Source organism: Fukomys damarensis, unplaced genomic scaffold, assembly GCF_012274545.1.
Source record: "Fukomys damarensis isolate Sample0158 unplaced genomic scaffold, DMR_v1.0_HiC HiC_scaffold_1, whole genome shotgun sequence".
NCBI classification, from domain to species: Eukaryota; Metazoa; Chordata; class Mammalia; order Rodentia; family Bathyergidae; genus Fukomys; species Fukomys damarensis.
The window spans coordinates 12,477,255-12,487,231 of record NW_022900913.1 but is presented as its reverse complement, the minus strand read 5'-3'; positions in this window follow the sequence as shown (position 1 = coordinate 12,487,231).

Genomic DNA, 9,977 nt, shown 5'->3' with positions numbered 1-9,977 from the left:
TTGTAGAGGTTTTAGTCCCTAATTGGCTGCCTCCAAGGCAGGGCAACATCACAGGAGAAACGGTTTATTGTGGGCGGAAGGTAGCAAAGCAACAAGGAAAGATCAAAGCTCTTTCTGCCCCTCTTATCCAGGCTACTTAGAGGGGGCAGCACTCACACCGTTAACCCTAGTGCCCAATCCCAGTGTCACACATTCTAGATCCAGCCACCTCTGAAAAGTCTTACCCATGGCTGCATGAGGCTTTGGGGGCACATCTAGACACAAGTCAAAACATTCTGCCCCTGGCTCCCCAAAGACTCACGTACCTCTCTCTATATGCAAAAGGCATTCAGTCTCTCAAGAGCTATAAAGTCCTAACAGTTGAAGCTTTGCTGAAAAGTCCAAGTCCAAAGTCTCCTCTGAGATGTAAGGCAAACTTAGCTGCAAGCCCCGGTAAAATGAAAAGAAAATTAAACACTTTCAACATGCAGTGGCACACAATAGACATTTCCATTCCAAAAGTTACAAAACGGGGATAGCAAAGAATAGGAACAAAGCAAGACCGAAATCCATCAGGGCAAACAAGGGTGGCCGAGTGGTATTGAGCTGGCACGGAGGAAGCAGGGTCCTCAGGCAGCGCAGGGCAGCACATCCTGAAATCCCACAGGCACTGCCTTGGCCACCTTTTCCTCAAGGTCCTACCTCACTTCAGAATCTCTAGAAAATGTCCCCAGGGTCACTCTCCCATTGTTTTGTTGAATAGAACCTGGTTTTCTTTTTTTTCTATCTGTCTATCTGTATTTTTTTTTGTACTTGGGAACAAACTCAGGTCCTTGCACTTGTGAAGCAGGCAGTGGAACCTCTGGACTCCCTGACCCTCTTCTGTCCATAAGGATCTCTCTAACAAATGGTTGCTTGGCCACCATCTTAGTGTTCTTTCCTGGACACACTGTTTTATTTTTTGCATGGCTGAGTCGAGAGTTTTCTAAATCTTTTCATTGTGTTTCCCTTGTAGCTATGAAGTTCATCTTTTTTTTTTTAAAAAAAATCTGATTTTATTTTCTGAGTCAGTAAGAAGTATATTTGTGTTATATATAGCTTTGCATTGATCTTTCAAAGTACTTTCCAGATATGAACAGTGCTCACTCAGAACTATGTAGAAGTCTATAGGCAGTACCATGTTTACTAAGAAACCCTTCAAGGCATTGGTGATTCTAATTTAAAAATAAAATAATTTGAATCATCATTGGAATCTAAGGGGCAATGAGTTTTCAGGGGCTAAAAATCAGATCTTTTAAAATAGACCCCCCATAATACCTTCCAACTCCCAAAATATTAAGTGTATTATTTTACCTTCAGATAGGAAAGTTATAAAATGGAATTCCTAGATTGTTACATATATTAATATACCATTTTAACTCATTTTGGTAGCAGAGTTATGAAATGAAAACAGTCTACAGTCGGGACAAATGACAAGTGTTCATTCTTTCGTTGTTTCAAGAGTTCTTATGAAGTTTGTCTTTAAAGCAGCTCTCTTGCTTACTTGTAAGCAGCTGAAAGAAGCTGTGTATCACCTTGGATGCTTTGCCATTTAGGTACGTCATCCACCAGACAGACAGCCTAGCTCACCGGCTCTTAACTTCCTCCTCCCATAAAGCCCAGGGCATGCACATAACGGCGCCCATCTCTGCTTCATATGATACGGATGAACTTTATTCATGAGTTTTTAATGCCTTATCTTCAATTCCATCTGACACATTTCAGAAGGGTACTTCCCATCCATATTTCTACTAATAATCTGATCAGACCACTTAAGAAACCCCTGAAGAAAGATTTAGGTATGTATTTCTACTAATAATGTGACCAGAACACTTTAAATAATCCCTAAAAAGATTCAAGTTCTCTCCAACAGCAATTTAGGAGGAGGGGGATAGGATGGGGAGGTGGGGAGAGAAAGAGAGGAAGAGAGAGAGGGGCGCTGAACTCACTTTGATAACAAACCACTTTTGGGCAATAACAAACTCTCTTAATAGCAACATGACTTGTTCCCGAGGGCAGGGCCTCTGTGACCCGACCTCCTCTGAAGGCTGCAGCTCCCAAAACCATTTGGTTGTGGGTTAAGTTCTCAGCACATGCATTGGAGGGACCCGCGTATCATGGCATACATTTTTACATTTTTTAATGTCTTGCTTAACAGGGGACGACCATGTCTACTTCTACACTCAATCTGTTATTTACAATATGTCACACAGACCCCAGAAACTACTCTTTCTGGTGAGAGAAAAAGAATGAGAGGCAAATGATGTCCTAAAATTAGTACAAAGAAAAAATAGCTTTGGCTCTGCAAATCCCTTGCTAGGGTCTTGGGGACATCCAGGGTCACATAAGCACACTATGAGAATGATTGTATTATACCTTACTGCCTCTCAGTGCCCAGGGAAAATGTCTTGGCTGAATATTAAATGCTTCATAAGAATCTTTCTTTGAGTCAATCCCAGCCTGCTTTGGAAGAAAGAGCAGTGGTGGCTACACAGGCAGGGACTGGGGGCCACCTGCTTCTAGTTCTTGACCTTCATTAAGTTATTTGTTTCTCTGATTCCTTGCTTAAAATAGGGCTCATTTCCAATCTCTTGCAGAGACATTGTAAACATTCCAAAAACTATTTGACAAGGTGCTTAACAGGCGCTTATACACAGAGAATGCTCCACGAGGGGTAGCTTTAATTTCAGACTAGCTAATCATGGTGGTGAGGAAGGGAGGGACCATGACCAGGCGGAAGGGAAGGAAAAGAGCCACAAGGACAGATTTCCCAGTGCTAAAAGCCTTGCCAACCAGCTGTGTTTGGAGATGCATATACTTGGGCGTCTAGAAATTTAACCAGGTGCATGCACTGCAGGCGTTAGACCTCTGTAGGGTTTGGAGAACCACCTGATAAGCAAATGCACATTCTGCTCACATCAAGGCCTAGAAATTGCCTCTTGCCTTTCCAGATTGGATTTTTGAGGCAGAACGATGCACAAAATTCTTTCAGTGTTCAGAAGAGCTCTGAGATGTTGGGATTGTGGAGAGGATTTGGTGGGTCTTACCTCATGTTACTTGACTAGCTGCACCAAGCGGGGAAGCATGCCCATGCTGTTTCATTCTGTCTGCTCCATTTCATACACAAGACATCTGAGGGCCCAGAAACAGCCTTACCTAGGTTTTGCCTTTCGTGGTGTTTACAGAGGTGGCCTCTGCCTTTCTGCTGTTATCTGTTCCTTACAGTTTAAAGCCTAGACATTTATTTCATTGGTGATGGTGGAGAGGAATTAGACATGCAGATCCTGCCTGTATGTGCTTCTCAACACCAATAACACCCACAGATACCTTCCTGAATGTGTCCATACTTTATATTTGGCTTGTTGAAAAGGTATGCAGCCAAAAGCCTCATATTCCTAAAGAATACATGCAAGGTGAGCTGCTAGATTTTGGACACAAATAAGATCCATTGCTCATTAATTACATTTATAAGGATAGAAATTGAACAGATGGCAGCATTTCAAAATGTGTAAACAAGAGCCCTTACCTATTGTTTCATGTTCATAATCTCCAGCTTACAGAATTTCACATAGAAACAAATGCTAAAGGTGTTTGAAGATAAGGTCCTGGCTCTGAATGAATGTTGAACAAAAGAAAGGATTATAGGTATCTGGATGTTAAACTTCTGAAGAATTCATCAGAATTTGAAAGGACACATGTATTAAGATGACGCTTGAGAATCTTGAGAAACGATTTCAACTGTTGCTTTCTGTGGGATTGGAAAATCATGATAACGTCAAAAATAAAATAATGTAAAATGGTTTTTAAAAGACTTTACTTAGAATGCTATTCTTACCTTAGGACGAAATAGGTTGCATTTATTTGGGCATCTGTCCATGCCACACATATTATGGGTGTTTTATTTGGATTCCAAATTATATATGTATATTTTAAATTGTAGTAGACCTCGTTAACTTAGCCCATGTGACAAATTCAGCATTGAGAATCTTCAGATGTTTCCTCCCCAGTTGTTCCAAAAGGCAGAAAATGTTGTTTGTTAAAAGAAGAAGAGATAGAAAGATGAAATTTTTGTAATGTACAAGTTCAGTTAATTAGCTAAGAGAGCTGTAGGAGTTTGGAGGACCTGGATTTTTCTCCCTTCCTCCCACCCTCTCTTTCCTCCCTCCCTTCCTTTCTTCCTTCTCCCACTGTTTTTGTTGAATAGCAGGGTTTTTTCTTTTCTTAGACAACCTGGGGTTCTTCTGTCCATTTTGATCTCTTTAGCAAAGAGTTGATTTGGCACAGACTTCCACAAGCGCTACCCTGTATTACCCTTTGGAAATGGATTTTAGAGTTTCTGTAGTCAGCAAAGCATGGTACTTTACTGCCTTTGTTATAGTTTATCTCTGGATGCCCCCCCCGCAAGCCTCAAGTGCTCACAGTAGCACTTTTGGAAGGTGATCAGATGACGGGGCTTATAGTGACCTGCGGTTAGGAAGTGGGGTTCATGGGGAGAGACGGTTCACTGCAGGCATTGCCTGGAAGTGTGTCCTCCTCGCTGGCTCCTTCCCTCTCTGCTTCTGGGCTGTTGTGACAGGAGCAGCTCCTCCCCACCATGCACAGTGCCAGGCAGTCCTGCCTTGGAGGAACCGCGAACCGGAATGAACCTCTCCTCTAAGTTGCAGGGACAGCACCTTTTGGCCTAGTGAAAGAACCCAACACCCATTTATTAACTGTAATTCATTTAGGGACTAAAGCAGTTATATTGACAACAATTAGGTGAACACAGTGCTTCTCCCAAGATTCCTGGTGACTGACTGGGGCATAGGTAAGACTGGGCTCACGGCTGCCTACATGGTCTCCTTACCACGAACTCCACAAATAGGTATGTGGTTGTGTGCAGTCCCATGTCCCTTCCAGAACTCAGGCACTCCTTTCCCCTGCTGCCAGGAGTGCTGGCCTTTAATGCCTCACAGATAAGGCTCTTTGTAAGGGTCCTTCCCTGGGCAGAAGGGAACTTCCCTGCCCAGGGGCACAGCCCCTCCACAGTTGAGAGGTGGAAGCAGCCTGTGTTCTGTGGCTGGCTCCTTATATTTAGTAGACCCAATCTTACAGCAGTCCATGGGATTGCTATAATTCAACTTCTCCCTCTTTGGAACCTTTTCTCACATCCTTATCAATACTGATGCGGAAGGCGCTGTCCCCAAAAGTCCTGCGTGTTCATTTCCACCTGAGCCTGTTCTCACTTGCATCCTTTGGAGCCAGGACTGATCGAAGAAAGGGGACTAAACAGTGGCGTTTGGAGCCGAGTCATCAGCTTGCAGGCAGTTGAGGAGGGCACCCTCACCCGGGATGAGGTTCTGACAGGCCTGGCTGCTGTAGCTGTCCAACAGCCGTGGGCTTTGCTGAGCTGAAACCCCTGGAGAGAATGCTCTGGTAGGTCCAGTGACTACAACATTTGAGAGGCTTGGGGGAAAGAGGGCTACAAAGTGAATTGGGGAAAAGCAATGAAAGGTTATAGTGATTAATCACCAATTTAGGGATAAGTATCAAAGAGATGTGGAAGGTTTATGGTAGTTTTCTTTGTTCATTGAGTTTATTGGTACTTTTTAAGTATACAGTACAGGTGCATTCATCATTGGGATCTTGTCCCTTTCCATGACAGGTCTTGGTTCTCATTTTTGTCCCATTCCCCTGCCCTCCCTTCACCCCTCCTCCCTCCCCTATTTACAAGACTTCCATTCCATGTTTTACTTTTCTATTTTTATTTTCCCTTATTTGCTTCCCCCTAACCTTCCCACTTCCCCTACACCTTTAGCCCTTTTCTTCCTATTTCACATTATCAGTTATACAATTTGGATCTTATTTACACTTTTAGTTTTTCACAGTTTCTCATTCTTTATGGCTGAGTAGTATTCCATTTTATAGAAAAACCACATCTTCTTTATCCAGTATCCAACTGATGGGCAACTGGGCTGTTTCCAAGTTTTAGCTATTAGAAACTGTGATACTATAAACATGGGTTCACATATATCATGCTTTAATTCTTTTCAAAAGATACCCAGTGAGAGAGAGCTGGATCAAATGGAACCTTTAATCCTAGTTTTTTGAGGTGTCTCCATATTAATTTCCACAGTTGCACCAGTCTGCACTCCCACAGACAATGAAGAAAGGTTCCTTTCTCCTGACAACCCTGCCAACATTTGGTATTGGTTGATTTCTTGATAGCAGCCATTCTTTCTGGGGTGAGATGGAATCTCAGTGTTGTTTTCATCTGCATCTCTCGAATGACCCGGGAAAGTGAACACTTTTTTCATATATTTATTTGCTGCTTTTACTTGTTTGTTTGAGAAATGTCTGTTCATTTCAGATGCCCATTTTTGAATCGGGTCTTTATATTTGGGGGGACCTGATTTTTTTGAGTTCTTTATATATTCTAGATAATAGTCCTTTGTCTGAGGAGCAGCTGGTAATAATTTTTTCCGACATTGTAGGTTGTCTCTTAGTTTTGTTGATGGTTTCTTTGGCAGTGCAGAAGATTTTTAGTAAGAAGAGATCCCAGTTGTTGATTTTTTCTGCTAGTTCCCGTGCTATTGAGGATTTGTTCGTAAAGTCTTATCCTATGCCAACGTCTTTGAGAATTCTGCCTAACTTATCTTCCAGCAAGTTTAGTGTTTCTGTTTTAATATTTAGATCTTTAATCCACTTGGATTTTAGTTTAGTGCGTGGTGAAACATAAGGGTCTAGTTTCAATCTTGGGCAGGTTGAAATCCAGTTTTTCCAACACCATTTATTAAAGAGGCTACCTTTCTTCCACTAGGGATGATTGGCTTCTTTGTCAAAAATGAAGTAGCTGAGTACATCTGGAGTTGTTTCTGTATCTTCCAATGATCTTTGGGTCTGTTTTTACCAGTACCATGCTGTTTTTATCACAGTGTAGTATAGTTTCATGTTGGGGATTGTGATACCCCCTGCCATGTCTCTGTTGCCTAGAATTGCTTTTGCTGTTCTAGGTTTCTTCTGGTTCCAAAGGAATTTTTGTATCGTTTTCTCTAGTTCTGTGAAATATGCTGTTAGGATTTCCATTGGGATTACATTGAATCTGTGTAGCAGTTTCGGTAGTATGGCCATTTCACTATGTTGGTTCTTCCTACCCAGGAGCAGGGGAGATCTTTCCAGTTTCTTATATCCTCTTTGATCTCTTTTTTCAGAGTGCTGTAGTATTCAGTGTAGAAGTCTTTTGCTTCCTTAGTTAGATTGATTCCTAGACTTCATTTTTTGGATGCTATTGTGAAAGGAATTGTTTCAATAATTTCTCTCTCAGTGAGCCTGTTATTTGTGTACAAGAGGGTTATTGATTTTTGAGTGTTGATCTTGTATCCAGCTACTCTTCTGAAAGTGTCAATTAAGGCTAGATGTCTTTTGGCAGAGTTTTTTGGGTCTTCTATGAAGAGTATCATCAGCAAATAATGACATTTTCACTTCTTCCTTTCCTATCTTTATTCATTTTTTCTTTCTCTTGTCTAATTGTTGTGACTAATGTTTCTAGAACTATATTGAACAGGAGTGGTGAAAGTGGACATCCTTGTGTTGTTCCTGATTTTAGCATGAAGGTTTTCAGATTTTGGCCATTTAACATGATATTGGCTGTTGGTTTTTCATAGATAGCCTTTATCAAGTTGAGATAAAGACCATCTATTCCAATTTTCTGTAGGGTTTTTATCATAAATGGATGTTGAATTTTGTCAAATGCTTTTTATGCATCTATTGAGAGGATCATATCATTTTTGTCCTTGACTCTGTTAATATAATGTATTACCTTTATTGATTTATGTTGTTGAACCATCCTTGCATCCTGGGATAAATCCAACTTGGTCAAGGTGTATGATCTTCTTGATGACTCTCTGTATACTGTTTGCCAGTATCTTATTGAGGATTTTTGCATCTATGTTCATTAGGAAGATTGGCCTGTAGTTCTCCTTTTTGGTTGGGTCTTTCCCTGGTTTTGGAATCAAAGTAATACTTGCTTCCAGGAATGAATTAGGAAGTATTGCTTCCCTTTCAATTTCTTGAGAAGTTTAAAGAGTAGTGGCAGTAGTTCTTCTCTAAATGTCGTGTAGAATTCAGCAGTGAAGCCATCAGGGCCTGGGCTTTTCTTAGTAAACTTTTAATTACATTTTCAATTTCACTGATTGTAATTGGTATGTTTAGAATTTTTTTATCTTCTTCATTCAACTTTGGTAATGCATAAGTATCAAGATATCTATCCATTTCTTCTGTGTTTTCCATTTTATTAGAGTACAGTTTCTTGAAGTAGGTATTGATGGTCCTCTGGATTTCTACCAGATCTGTTGTGACTTCCCCTTTTTCATTCTGAATTGCATGTATTTGAGCCTTTTCTTTCCTTTCTTTGACAAGGTTGGCTAAGGGTGTGTCAATTTTATTTATTTTTGAAAAACCAACTCTTTGATTTATTGATTTTTTTCATATCATTCTCTTAGTTTCCATTGCATTGATTTCTTCTCAGATCTTTATAATTTCCTTGTGTGAGCTTTGGGTTTTTTTTGGTCTTCTTTTTCTAGGAGCCTGAGATTCATCATTAGGTTATTTATTTGAGCTCACTCTGTTTTCCTAGTGTGGACATTCACTGCTAAGAATTTTCTATGTAGAACTGCTTTTATTGTGTCCCATAGATTCCTGTATGTTGATTGGCATTATCATTTATTTGCAAAAACTGACTAATTTCCTCTGTGACCCACTGATTATTCAGGAGAGTGTTGTTCAATTCCCATGTGCTTGTGAAGTTCTTACAGTTTCTTATGCTATTGATCTCCATCTTAATTGCACTATGGTCTGATAATATACACAGGATCACTTCTATTTCTTAGCATTTATTTAAACCTGTTCTATGAGCTAGTGTGTGGTCTATTTTGGAGAATGACCCATGAACAGCCAAAAAGAATGTATACTCTGATTTTATGGGGTGGAACTCTCTATAGATGATTATTAAGTCCATTTGTTCAAAAGCTTGGTTCAGTTCTAGTATTTTGTTGTTGATTTTTTTTGTCTAGATGACCTGTCTGTTTGTGACAGTGGGGTATTTAGGTCCCCACTACAATTGTATTAGTGCTTATTTTGTTTTTCATGTCCCTTAATATTTTTTTTGTATAGTTTGGGGCATTAGTATTTGGTGCATGTATATTTATGATTGTCATCTCTTCCTCTTGCATTGTTCCCTTTATAAGGATGTAGTGGCCTTCTTTGTCTCTCTGAATCAGTTTTGGTTTGAAATTTACTTTGTCTGCAAATAAGATAGCTACTCCTGCTTTTTTCTGAGCTCCTATCACATGGAGAACAGTTTTCTATCATTTCACTTTCAGTCTCTGAGTTTGTTTTTGAACTAGGGGTGTTTCTTGGGTATAAATATTGTTGAATTTTGCTTCTTAATCCACTCTGCGAGCCTATTTCTTTTGATTAGTGAATTGAGGCCATTCACATTGATAGTTATAACTGATATGTATTGACTTATCCTTGTCATATAATTGTCCTGTTGTTGGCTGTTTTTAATTTTTCTCTCTCTCCCTTTAGTTTCTTGCCTTTCGTAATTGATGTGTTCTGTTGGGCCTTATGGTGTTATGATCTTCATTGTCTTTTTCTAGAGTATTGTTTAAAATTGTTTGTAGTGCTAGTTTGGTATTCATGAAGTTTCTCAGGTGTTCTTTGTCATGGAAGTACCTTATCTCCCCATCCATTTTAAAAGATAGCTTTTCAGGATATATCAATCTAGGTTGGAGGTTGTCTTGTCTTAGGGCTTGAAATACCTCTCTCCAAGCTCTCCTTGACCTGAGGGTTTGTGTTGAAAAGTCTGCTGTGATTCTGATGGGCTTTCCTTTGCATGGGATTTATCTTCTCTAGCTACTTTCAGTATTTTATTCTTCTGTTGGGTTTCCAGGATCTTGACTATTTTATGTCTATGTGTA